Source organism: Phacochoerus africanus, chromosome 8, assembly GCF_016906955.1.
Source record: "Phacochoerus africanus isolate WHEZ1 chromosome 8, ROS_Pafr_v1, whole genome shotgun sequence".
NCBI lineage: Eukaryota > Metazoa > Chordata > Mammalia > Artiodactyla > Suidae > Phacochoerus > Phacochoerus africanus.
In genome coordinates, this window is record NC_062551.1 from 58,199,604 (window position 1) to 58,213,798 (window position 14,195).

Genomic DNA, 14,195 nt, shown 5'->3' on the forward strand with positions numbered 1-14,195 from the left:
GACTAGTATCCAGGAGGATGCAGGTTCGATCCTTGGCCTCGCTCAGCGGATCAGGGCATCTACCGTTGCGGTGAGCTGAGGTGTAGGCTGATTATGCGGCTGGAATCCTGCGTTGCTGTGGCTGTGGTGTAGGCCGGCAGCTGTAGCTCCCATTTGACCCCTAGCTTGGGAACTTCCATGTGCCCTAAAAAGCAATACAAAATAAAGAAAAGGGAAAAAAAAGAAAACAGCTCGAATGTTTGATGAGCTTCTTCTTGAATACACTAAAAGTGAGAAAAAAATTTGGTTTCCCCCCTCCTCTAGATTTGGCCTCCGGGGGCAACCAGATCAGCTTCTGCAATCCCTACCACATCCTGTAAAGATCACAACCACACTGTCGGAGACTGTGCTGAGTCCTTTTTGTTCATTAGCTTTTTTTTTTTCTCCCCCAGGGCCGCACCCGTGGCATACGGAGGTTCCCAGGCTAGGGGTCTAACTGGAGCTGTCGCTGCCTGCCTACACCAGAGCCACAGCAACGCCAGATCCGAGCCTCATCTGCAACCTACACCACAGCTCACAGCAACACCAGATCCTTAACCCACTGAGCAAGGCCAAGGATCGAACCTGGTCCTCATGGTTCCTAGTCGGATTCATTTCTTCTGCGCCACGACAGGAACTCCTATTAGCTTTTTGGATTCTCGCAGCCTGTGAACCAGGCATTTCAAAGAGCCCCAAGTTGTTTTTTGTTTCTTGTTTCTTTTTCCGCCGCGCTCACGGCTTGTGGAAGTTTCCGGGCCAGGAATAAACTATGCCATAGCTGAGGAACCGCGAGATCCCTAACCTACTGTGCAAGACCGGGGATAGAACCGGCGCCTGCAGAGACAAGCCAGATCCCTAACCCACTGCACCACAGCAGGAACTCCAAAGAGCCCCATCTTGTGGAGGAGGAAACTGAGACTCTGGAAGGTAAGGTCACTCAGCTGATCAGATGCAAAGGAAAATTCACACCCCGTTCTGCCTAATCCTAGAGCCTACTCTCTCAGCTGCTATATTTCACTTGTACGAATCTGATGCAAACTCATTCTCTGACCTTGAGCAAGTTTTTAATCTCTGGGGCTTCCGTTTCTTTTTCTGTAAAAACAGGAGGGGGATGGGTTAGCAGACTCCAAATCCCTCTGGAACAAGGAGAGTGGTGGGGGTAGGTTGGCAGGAGAGAATTAAGAGTCAGCAGGATCAGACGCCCTGAGGGAAATACTCTGAGTCATTTTCAACGATTTCAGGAATTTCTGGAGGTCGTGTTTGAGAACTCGGAGGGCAAATGTGTTTCAGCTTCCTTGTCAAGACTAATTAATTCCTAGTGGCTGCTTGGAGCACAGTGTTGAAAAGGAGTTGAAGATCGGCTGGGCGGGGGGCGTGTCGGGAGGAAGGATGTCCCCATCGATTGATGCTGTCTGCCATCCTGATCGCTTGGTGCTGTCTGTCTTGCCTGCAGGATGGTTAGCTGTGGTGCAGGTGCTGGGGTATTTGCTGATTTTGTCTAGAATTTAACAATTCCAAAGTTTATGTTCTTTAAAAAATAAGCTAGTGTTTTTGTTTTTGCTTTGTTTTTTACATTTTGAAAAGAGAATGGGATTCCATAGCTAAAGCTTTGTTTATCTTTTTTTTTTTTTTTTTTTTTTTTTTTTTTTTTTTTTTCTGGCTGTGCCTGCAGCATGCAGTCCCAGGTCTGGGATGGAACTCAAGCCACAGCAGTGACTATGCTGAATCCTTAACCACTAGGCTACCAAGGAACTCCTTGTTTATCTTCTATAAAAAGAATGCTGGGGGAGTTCCGGTCATGGCACAGCAGAAACCAATCCAACTAGGAACCATGAGGTTGTGGGTTCCATCCCTGGCCTCGCTCAGTGGGTAAGGATCTGGCGTTGCAGTGAGCTGTGGTGTGGATCGCAGAAGCGGCTCATATCTGGCATTGCTGTGGCTCTGGTGTAGGCCGTCGGCTACAGCTCTGATTGGACCCCTAGCCTGGGAACCTCCATATGCTACGGGTGCAGCCCTAAAAATGACAAAAAAAAAAAAAAAGGAATGCTGGGAAAAGTCTTATGACCTCCTTCTGTCCAGAAATGCCCATTGCCCTAAGATATTGTCATCTTTCAATGTATAATTTCAAGAATACCATGTGCATATTTAAGCATATATGTGTTTAAATCCATACACAGGTGAACCTGTAGCATATATATGTTTATTTGATATAGCATTTATAGTATGCACACAGTTCTGTACCTTCTAATTGCACCTGTAGTATGGAGATCATTTAGCATCAATTGTATAACTGATTGTCTTTAAACTATTGATAATAATAGTTTGCATAAATTAATTGCATAATGTATTGAGTGCTTCCTTTGTGCCAGACACTTTGCATTCAAGTCCTGAGGACTTTACATGAATCACCCAAGGAGGTCAGTGCTTTTTTTCTTTTTTATGACCTCCCTTTTACAGATGAGCTCCTGAAGCACAGAGAGGTTAATTAACTTTCTCCTGGTCACACAGCTAGTAAGTGGTCAAGCTAAGATTTGAATCCTGGTTACCTATTAAACTGCAGCCTTCACCTCCATGTATGTTGAAGCCCCTCAGTCTGTTTTTTTTTTTTTTTTTTTTTTTTTTGGCCACACCCGTGGTATGTGGAAGTTCCTAGGCCAGGGATCAAACCCACACCTCAGCAGTGACCTGAGCCACAACAGTGACAACACTAGATCCTCAACCGCTAGGCCACCATGGAACTCCAGTTTCATCTTATTATCCATCATCATTTTTTACACAGTGTTTTGCATTCATTTCATTACAGAACAGTGCTATGGACCAGTGGTTCTCAAAGTGTGGCCCCCACGAGGTCAGAACCATTTTTATAATAATACTAAGACATCTGCCCTTTATTCTTAACCGCTTATGAGTATGTAGAGTGCAGAGTCTTTGGGAGGAGTCCCAGTGGCTAATAACCCAAGAGACTGAATGCAGAACTAGATGAGAGAACCTAACTTTTCTTCTATGAGACCAAACATCAAGTAGATTTTCAAATATAAACCAATACCATTATATTTGGGAGGAAAATATAGTTAGTTATCTTTTTGAAATCATTTTGTTTATGCAAACATACAATTGTTTTATTATTATTTTACTTAAATACATATTTTTAAATAGCCCCATTTTGAATTTTGAATATGTTAAATATTGATAGGCAGGCCTTCCCTCTGTGGCTCCATGGGTTAAGGATCCAACTGCAGCGGCTTGGGTCACTGAGGGGGTGAAGTTTCAATGCCTGGCCTGGGAACTTTATATGCTATGGGTGTGGGCATAAAAAAAAAATACAATGACAGACATAACACACATACACAAAAATTTGGGGGGTCTGCTACCATTTTTAAGCATATAGTTGGGTCTTGGGCACAAAAGTTGTCATCATTGCTGTGGTGTGCCATGGAGGCAATGTATCGGATGTAGTGATTTGCTGTGTTGTGGTCCCTGGAATAGAGGTCATTTTTTTTCATAATAAACATTATATTTTGCTGCGCCCCAAGGTATGTGGAAGTTCCCAGGGCAGGGATCACATCCACGCCACAGTAGTGACCCAAGGCAACACAGTGACAACACCGCATCCTTAACCCACGGCACCACAAGGGAACTCTCTATTTTAACAATAAACCTTTTTATTGTAAATGTCACACATCATCACAATTTTCAAATTCAAACAGCAGAGAAGGATAGAAAGAAAAAATAACTTTCTTCTTCTCCCATTTCTCCATCCCAGTTCTGTTTTCCAGAGGGAACCACTGTTATGAGTTTCTTCTTCTAAATCAGTGGTTCCCGGCTCAGGGTGATTTTTGCCCCCAGGGGACAAGGAGCAATGTTTGGGGACATTTTTGGATGATACGGGGGGGGGAGCATTACTACTGGCATCGGGTGGGGCAAGGGATCCTGCTGAACACCCTACAGCCCCCCACCACAAAGAAGGACATGGCCCAAGATGTGACTGGTGCCAGGGCTGAGAAAAACCTACTTTAGATATTATCTATGCATTTATATAGTCTCTCTTGCTTTTTTTTGGCCTTTATTTTTATTAACACAGGAGACTTTGCTAAATCAATTTATTTTTTACTTTTATTATTTATTTTTACTTCACTTACACTGAAGCATTGTGATGGCATATACAGAGGTGACTAGAACACGAATCATGCCCTCAAGAAACTCCGGGAGTGGGGGTTGTTTGTTTGTTGTCTTTTTAGGGCTGCACCGGCAGCATATGGAGGTTCCCAGGCTAGGGGTTGAATCAGAGCTGCAGCTGCCAGCCTACACCACAGGCACAGCAACATCCGAGCTGAGTCTGTGACCTACACCACAGCTCACAGCCACGCCAGATCCTCAGTCCACTGAGCACGGCCAGGGATCAAACCTTCGACCTCACGGTTTCCTAGTTGGATTTGTTTCTGCTGTGCCATGACAGGAAATCCGCTAACTCAATTTATAAGCAGTGACTCCTACCTTAGAGGGGATTAGAGATCCTTTTGACAATCAGATAAAAGCTATGAAACACCCCCCCCAACACAATAACCGTATTCACACAATTCCTAGGAGTTCCTTTTGTGGCACTATGCAAACAAATCTGACTAGTAACCATGAGGTCGTGGGTTTGATCCCCGGCCTCACTCAGGGGCTTAAGGATCTGGCATTGCCATGAGCTGTGGGGTAGGTCACAGACGCAGCTCTGATCCTACGTGGCTGTGGCTGTGGTGTAGGCCGGCAGCTGTAGCTCCGATTCGACCCCTAGCCTGGGAACCTCTACATGCTGCGGTTGTGGCCAAAAAAAAAAAGAAAAAAAAAACCCTTCATACATAATTTCAGGGGCTTCACAGGCTCCGAAAGAGCCCTGCCAGCATTCCCTGGACGTGTGATTTTTTAATATCCATCCCATTTTTGATCCCATCCAGGGGGGGGGAATCCCTAGTCCCAGCCCTCAACCCCTTTTTAGACAAGAGAAGGCAGGCTTCCGTGAAGAGCGCAATGATTTGATTCTGGGTCCTTTAGGGAGGCAAGGAAAAGCAAAGATTGGAACTCAGGCCATCTGACTCCCCAGCAGCGCTGGAATATTTCCACTTCACCCTGAATGAGGACGTTTTAGAAATGCTGATCTTCTCTTCCTGGTACAGCGGGAAAACACACCACCAGCACTGCGCTCCTCTTGAGAAAACACAAAGGCCCCAGCTGCTGTTGATGAGAAACACTCAAGCACCTGGGAAAAAGCACACTCAGGATGTGGGGCAGGGACTGCTGGAGGGTAGGGACCCTGGCATGCGGATCCACTCATTCCCTGAGTCATTGGTTCCTTCCTTCCTCCCTCCATCCATCCAGCCATCCATCCATCCAGCCATCCATCCATTCATTCAGCACCTGGGGATGGAAGCATCCTGTCTGCCAGGGCTAGGCTCTAGGGGACCCCAACGGGAACCCGAGCGGTGTCTGTCCTCAACAGGTCCTGCTCTCCTGGGGGAGACCACTGACGTGCCGATCGCGAAGCAGGATGACTGTGCTCTAATGAGAGCACTACAGGGCAGGATGGTAGCACAGCTGGAACCCCCGATGCCAACCTGGGGGGTCAGGGAAGCCTTCTTGGAGGAAGAAGCATGTCAGCGGAATCTTGGAGCAATAGAAGAGGTTTGGTCAAATGGCTGAGAGATGGAAGAGGCGTCCAGGAAGAGGAGCCACACTCAGAAACCTTGAAGGCATGATGCATCTGGGCAGAGGAGGGAAAACAATTCCAGTTTGCAGGAGGCAACAGGGAAGGCATAGAGCAGACCAATGACCTTGGCAGAAGGACATAGGTGAGGGGCTTAGGTTTTTCTCCAGAGGGCAATAGGGAGCCATAGGAGAATTTTGAGCAGAGGAAGGGCAAAGTTCTGAATGTTTAGGGGCCAAGTGAAAATTGGACTGCAGGCAACCATGGTGTAGGCTGGTGACACAGTCTAGACAAGAGCTGGACAGAGTGAAGGAAATGTATGTGAAAGAGATGCAGGAGGCAGAAGGGACTGGCTGGCTGGTTGTGGGGAGTAAGGGAGGAGTGGTTAATGCAACATTGCCTGAGTGGTCCCTGTGTGAGCTTCCTGGTGCAGTGTGATTTACAGGGTGTATTAGTTATCTATTGCTGCATAACAAATTACCACAAACATGGGCTTAAAACAACCCAGATTTTTTTTTTTTTTTGGCCATGCCCATGGCATGCAAAAGTTCCCAGGCCAGGGACCAAGGCAGTGACAACACAGGATCCTTAACCCATTGTACCACAAGGGAACTCCAAGACAACACAGCTTTATTAGTTTACCATGGATCAGGACTCCAATACAATGAAACAGGGTCTCACAGGAGTTCCTGTGGTGGCACGGTAAGTTAAGGATCCCACGTTGTCCCTGCGGTGGTGTGAGTTTGATCCCCGGCCCGGCACAGCAGGTTAAGGATCTGGTACTGCCTTAGCTGCAGCTCAGATTCAATCCCTGGCCAGGAACTTCCATATGCAGTAGATGGGGGCAAAAAAAATGGGGGGGTCTTACAAGTCTGAAACCAAGGTGTCGACTGGCTGGGTCCTCCTCTGGAGATTTAACTAGGGAGAGACCTCCTTCCAAGCTCCCTCACATTGAGTAGCGTTCATTTCCGGTGGTTGAATGCCTGAAGTCCCTATGTTTTGCTAGCGGTTCCCACCCTCAAGTCTTGGCCGCATGGCTGTCTCTGCAATGGGGCCATTTGCTCCTTCAGGCAGGAAGCATATGTTGGGAGCATATCTTGCTTTGAATCTCTTTGACTTTTGACCCCCCCCCCTTTTTAATTGGAGTATAGTTGATTTATAGCCTTGTGTCATTTTCTAGAATACAGCAAAGTGATTCATATATATATATATATATATATACACACACACTCTTTTAGATTCTTTGCTATTATAGGTTATTATAAAATATTGAATATTCTTCCTTGTGCAATACAGCAGGACTGTGTGCTTTATCTTGTTTATATCCAGTAGTGTATATTGGTTCACCCCATACTCCTAGTTTATCCCTCCCCCGTCTTTCCCCTTTGGTAACCATAAGTGTGTTTTCTGTGTCTGTGAGTCTGTTTTGTTTTGTAAAGAAGTTCATTTATATCATTTTGGGGGGCCCCACATATAAGTAATATCATATGATATTTGCCTTTGTCTGATAATCTCTAGGTCTATCCATGTTGCTGCAAATGGCAAAATTTCATTCTTTTTTAGGGCTGAGTAGTATTTCACTGTATATATGTACCACATCTTCTTTCCATTCCTCTGTGAATGGACACTTATGTTGCTTCCGTATCTTGACTGTTGTACGTAGTGCTGCTATGAACATTGAGGTGCATATATTTTTCTTATTTAGAGTTTTTTCTGGATATGTGCCCAACAGTGGGATTGCTGGATCATATGGTAACTCTATTTTAAGCTTTTTAAGGAAACCTCTATGTGGTTTGCCATATTGGCTGTACCAATTTACATTCCTACCAACAGTGTAGGAGGGTCCCCTTTTCCCCACACCCTCTCCAGACTTTATTATTTGTGGGATTTTGATGATGGTTATTCTGACTGATGTGAGGTGATTCTTGACCCTTTTAAAAGGGATTGCCTGATTAGGTCAGGCCCACCCAGGATAATCTTCTTTTGACTCACTTCAAGTCAACTGATTAGGGACCTGAATTACACAAGCAGAATCCTTTCACCTGGCATATAATGTAATCTAATCAGGGAGGTGACACTCCATCCTATTCACAAGTCTTGCCTACATACAAAGAGAGGGGATTTTATAGGTGGTGCACCAGGGGGTGGGATATTGAGGGTTATTTGGGGGTTCCACCTACTACATGGGATCAGGAGAAGTGAGGGTGGAGGACATTTTCAAGGTTGGGGTCTTAGCAGATTTATCTCTGGGCCTCAGCCTCTAGGTCTCCAGGTCAGCCCCATGGGAGACCTCAGCTAATGCAAGATGAATTCATGGACAGATTTAGGGATGAGATTAGAAGGGCCCATAACCTGCATCTTCTGGGACATCCCTTCTAAAGTATTCTTCCTGGAGCTGAAGGGTTGTTCAGCAACCTAATATTTCTATCTTGCAGAATGAGGTCCAGAGATGCTATCTCATTTCTTTCATTTCTCCTTTTTCAGTCATACACAAGGCATATGGAAGTTTCTGAGCCAGGGATCGAATCCAAGCCAGAGATGTGATCTACGCCACAGCTGCAGCAGCACTGGATCCTTAGCCCACTGTGCCACAGCGGGAAATCTGCTATCACATTTCTAAAGAGGATAAATAGGAGTTCCCTCGTGGCTCAGTAGGTTAAGGATGTGGCATTGTCACTGCTGTGGTTGGGGTTGCTGCCATGGCACAGGTTCCATCCCTGGCCTGGGAACATCTGTGTGCCGTGGCATGACCAAAACAAACAAACAAATAAAAAAGTAAAAAATAAAAAGGATAGACATATGATCCAGACATCCTGCTCCTAGGTATACATCCAAGAGATGGGAAAACATCCGTTCCCACAAAAAAATCATGCACAAATGTTCATGGCAGCATGACTCAGAGTAGCCAAAATTTGGAAGTAACCCAAATATCGAATAGATAAATAAAATGTAGCATGTCCAAACCACAGGATGTTATCTTGTAACATAAGGAAACGAAGTATTGATACAGGCTATGACATGGATGAACCTTGAAAACACTAATGCTAAGTGAAAGAAGCCTGTCACAAACGAACATATATTATATGATTCCATTTATATGGAATGATTAGAACTGGCAAATCTATACGGATGAGAAGTAGATTAGTAATTGCCTAGGGCTGGATGAGGTGTAGGGGGAGATTGGGGGTGATGGCGGGCTTAGGCATGTGTGGTACCACCTTGGGGTAATGAGAATGTTCTAAAACGGATCTAAGGTTGGTGCTTGCACTGGTCTGTGATTATATAGTTAAACGCCATTGAATTATCCATTTGAAGTAAGTGAATTGCATGGAATGTGGATTCCATCTCAATAAAACTGCTAGAAAAAAAGAGAGAAGAGATATGCCCTCTGAAAGAACTCGTGATATGTCTATTGCTTCATGCCACAAAATTAATCAATAGAAGAATTTTAAATACTGATATGTGAAGGAAGGGAGGAAAAATGAGGTCTACATGAGCTATGCCCTGATCTCTTAGGGAAAAGAATCTACAGTGTATAAGGTGGACTCATCTAGAAGTCAATCTTTTTTTTTTTTTTGTCTTTTTGCCTTTTCTAGGGCCGCTCCCGCGGCATGTGGAGGTTCCCAGGCTAGGGGTCCAATCGGAGCTGTAGCCGCTGGCCTACGCCAGAGCCACAGCAACACGGGATCCGAGCCGCGTCTGCCACCTACACCACAGCTCACGGCAATGCCGGATCCTTAACCCACTGAGCAAGGCCAGGGATCGAACCCGCAACCTCATGGTTTCTAGTCGGATTTGTTAGCCACTGTGCCACAACGGGAACTCCAAGAAGTTCATCATTATTGAGGGGTGTAAAAGCAAGTAAGAGAAGAAACAGTTCAGGAAACAGGAAAAAGGTCAAAGACTTCCAATAAGGAACAGGATTTGAGGTAGGACAGGCTGACTTCTTTGTATTATAACCCCTTGCTAGTGGCATCTAGTTAAGCAGAGTCCGCGGATGCAGCTGGACATCCTACATTTCACAGACCACCCCCACCCCAAGAATTATCCAGCCCCAATATCAATAGTTCCGAGATTTAGAAACCCTGGCTTATTTTATCATCGTCATGTTGTTTTCACCCTTTGAAAGTATCTGTTTTGTTGTTATTGCTTATTTATAATTTCCCCCATTTAGGATATAAACACCCCCCCACCACCACCACCAAACAGAGCAGCAGTGAAAATAGCACAGGCTCGGGAATCTGAAGACTTGACCCTGATTTCCACAGTTACCCTTCCTATTTGCAAGAGATGCTCGTCTCTGTCAGCCTCAGTTTTCACATCTTTAAAATGGGACTAATAACAAACCCAGAGGACCTAGTCCCTGCCTGCAAACCACTTAGCATCTGGTCCATCCAGCACTCAATTTATATCAATTACCGTTATGGTCCACAGCTGTATCCTTCTCCTTGGCTCAGCAACGCAGGCTGAACCAATGTTTCTCACGAATTCCAGGGCCCTCGCCTTGAGGCTGGTATTTCTTCGCTTCTAAACCAGGAATATCAGAATGCTTCTCTAAACACCTTTCTCCGATAGGGGCAGGGTGAGAATTCAGTAAACGGATTTAAAGAAATGCCAGTGGAAATCTCGAGCTGCTCCTCCAGGGGAGGCAATTGTATCTGCAGGGAACACCAGTCTTCTCTGTCTTTGGCCAGTGCCCGCAAAGGGAGGCGCTGACCCAGGAATGGAGGATTAGGTGACTCTGAAACTCACCTGTTACAGACTCTTCCTGGCAACTCCCCACAGAGAGGCTGCTTCATCTGCAGCGCTGTCTTTGTATTTCCCCAGGTGATGGTGGGCAAATCGCTGCCTCAGTCTGTTCATCTATAATATGGGAACATCAGTGCACACCCTGCCGGGATTCTGCAAGAATTCCACGAGACAGCGAAGCAGGCAAACTCTCCAACCCGAGTCTGTGATTAGGGCCAGCATTTCGTTTTTGACAGCATTTCCATGAAGATACCGTCTTGAAAGAACTGCTTGTCTAGAGCAGCGTGCAAAGACCTTTTCTCACCGATGTTCTCCTCTAATGGGAGACAGCTTTTGCCTCCAGTATAACCGAGTCTAGAAGAGAAGAAACGTTTTGCCCAAGGTCACACCATGGCTACTGGCATCTCTGAGGTTTGAGCCCAAGACCAAACTTCCCGACTCGGAAAATCGCAGATTTTATGCCTCCCATTGCCCCACTTCTACCCACTGGCTAGTTCTAGAACTTGCAAATCCCTTCTTTTCAAAACCCTGGCATAGCCCTGAGACCCAAACCCAGACAGACTTCTTGAAAACTTATTTCCATGCAAGCTTTTCATATCCTACTTTTTTTCTCACTCCCATCTCCGTCTTGTCTTGGGGGACTCTAACTCTTTGAGCTAGGGGTGAGTAGGGGGTAAGAAGAAAAAAAAATCATCGGTGAAACTCAAAAAGCTTGCTATCCTTGTAAATTTAATGTAATTTTATTTTCAGAAGATCTTTGCCCTTGCCACTTGGTGGGGGGGGGGGAGTGGTGGGAAGACCCAGGGAGGAGGAGTTTTCCCTTGGATTTGGGGAAAGGGGAGAGCTCCTGGGGTCCTTTTTAAAAGGCCCTCCCCTCATTTCCGGCCGCTGCTGCCAGCCTTGGCTGGGCGCCTGGATCCTGTTGCTATGACGACAGGAAGAGGCGGTGGCGGCAGCAAGCGATGCTGTGGAGAGATGGAGGCTAGTGGGGGTGGGGGTGGTGGCTTTGAAATGGGGATGGGGGTAGGGACCAGGGTCTGGGGATGCGGTTGGGGGAGGAGGCAAGGGTATCCCTTATCTCTGACCTCCCTCATTCATCCGAGCCTGGCCCCTCTCCCATTTTTCTCCAGCTTCCTTTGGAGGCTTCCTCAGTCTCTACCCCTGACTCTCATTTCCTGGGTCTCTCTCTCCCCCAGCCTCAGTCTCTCCCCATCTGTCTCTCTCTTTGGGTCTCACTCTTCCCTTCTGCACATGCCTTTCTATCTCCAGGCACCTTCTGCCCCTCGGACCCCTCTCCCTTAAATGTTTTTCATTCTCCCTCTCCCTCTCCCTCTCCCTCTCCCTCTTATCCTTCTCTCTCTTAAACCTTTGCCCCATCCCCAGGTCATCTCCCCCCTCATTTCTTTCCTTCTCTCCCCCATCCTCTGCGTCTCCCTCTGTCTGTCTCTCCCCATCTGTCCCTCCTCCCCCTCTCTGGATGACTCTGAGTCTCTTCTTTCCTTCTGTTACCCAGATCCTGACCCCTCATCCTCTCCCCTGTCCCAATCTGTCCCCATCCCCCATCCCTCCCCCAGCCTCTGGGTTCCTCTCTCTGCCTCCATCCCCTTCTCTCTCTGGATATTTCTCTCTGTGTGTGTCTCCCTCTCCAACTTCCTTCTGCTACCAGCCGCTGCCTCCCCCAAATTTCTCCCTCCCCCATTTCTGTTTCCCTGACTCTGGGTCTCTGTCTCTTTCCGCTTCTCCTGGCTGTCTCTCTCCCTCCCTCTCTGGATCTCTCTCTTTCCCCCCAGCTCCCTTCTGCCACCCAGACCCTGCCCCCCATCCCTTCCCTCCCCCCCATCCATCTCCTCTCCGTGGCTCCCCCATCCTCAGCGGCTCCCCTCCCCCTCCTTCCCTCCTCCCTCTCTCGTCCTCCAGCTCCGCACTTTACCCAGCGACTCGAGAACAAAATTGTCTCCTCACCTTTCTTTCCCCCATCCCGACCCCCTCTCCCTTGGAGCCCCAGCTCCGAGCTGCCCCTCAACCTCCCCTCCCACCTCATCACCCCCATTCCCCTTCCGCCTCCTCATCTCCATCCCCCCAACCAGGTCGGACGCCTGGGTCCCTCGCTGCTGGGGGAGGGGGAGCAGTGAGAACTGGGAGCCACAAGGGTCTTCCTGGGGGGGTGCCGTCAGGGGGGCTCAGCATCCCCTCCCCACTGCATCGGAGAGTTGACCTATCGTTACCAGAGGTGAGACGGATCTTTTTATTAATCGGAGGTGGGTGGTTGTAGAATCCAGGCTCTGTGACACCCCCCCCCCCCAGTTCTAGAGGAAGGAACTGGTCCCCTTCAGAAGGAGAAGCGATGCTGACCCATCTCCTATCCCAGAGCTTCAGAATTGGGGTCCCCTGCTCCCTCCTCCTTTGCTGCCGCTGGCAGATGGACTAAGGGGAGAATCCCCCAAAACAGGCAGATTGCCCCCCAAATCGACAAAATGAAAAGGTCTCGAATCTGTATTTGATGGAGAATTTCCCTCATTTGCCTCCTCTCTCCATCTCCTCCTTGTCCTGGGCTGTAGGGGGCCTGGCAGGGGAAGGGTATGTCTTGGAGAGGGGGGGGGTCCCAGACTCACCCCCAGGTGGAGACAGGGATTTGCTTGGATGCTGGAGCTGGTGGTGCCTGTGGCAAGGGGGCACAGATACACAGGGAGAAGAGGCCGAGAGATGGAGAGGAGTGGAAACTCAGCATCTTCCTGGAGAGGAAAGAGAGGAAGGGGCCAGAACTGGGGGAGAGGGAGGCTGGGGGTGTCAGTGTCCAGGGCACTGATGAATAGGGCTCGGGCAGGGGCTGCGTGTGGGCAGGCAGGCGTGGAGGTGAGGAGGGAACACACGTGTGGGGCACTAGGCCCAGTTGCCATGGAGACACCCCCCCCCCCCCCGCCGACAACCTTTCCAACACCCCTCCTTGGAGTAGACCCAGCGAGGGCCAGCTGATGGGGGCAGAAGAGGCCAAGGTCACCCTGGTACTGGGACCTCGTACCAGGTTGTTTTTTTTTTTTTTTCCTCTCCTCTAAGGCTTCCAGGCTCTTAACTCTAGTAGGAGGCTTGGGGGAAGAAGTCTGGGAAAAAGTGGTGGAAGCAGGTAGGGGATATACTGGAAGGTGGGTTGGGTAAGGTGGAGACGCAGGGCAGGGGGCGTGGTGGTGGTGTTGCTGTGGGAGGGGGGAAAGAATGAATGGACTCTTCGTTGGGGGGGGGGCAGAATGGGAAATGATTCCTAGTTGAAAGAGTTGTAGTCTTGTGGCTCAGCTATTTCGAAGGGGCACCATCTGTGGAGGCGATCTTTTTAGAATCGGAAGAAAAATGAGTGTACAGTGTATGTTCCGGCACAGGTGAAATAGTAGGGGGAGTTCTGGGGGTGTCCCCAAGAGGGCGAGTCTGGGGAAGCTGGAGTAGGGTGAAGAAGATGGCAAGAGCAAAGGGGAGCCTTCATGATGTAAGAGAAGTCAGGGCAGGGGGTGGGCAGTGGGGAGGGCGTTCTTGTAAGTCAAAGACAGAGTGGGAACTCCAAGTGAACTGGGGAGATCTGGAAAGGGGGTTCATCCCTCTCACAAGGGCTGCAGTGAGGGATCTGGAGGTAGGGGGAGATGGGGAAAGGGCAGAGGAACGGGTTGGGGGGATGCTGGGTGGAGTAGGGGGCTTTCCTGCCACAGCAGTGAGTATACAGGTCAGAACTTGTGGGAGGTCTGAATGGAGAGGGATG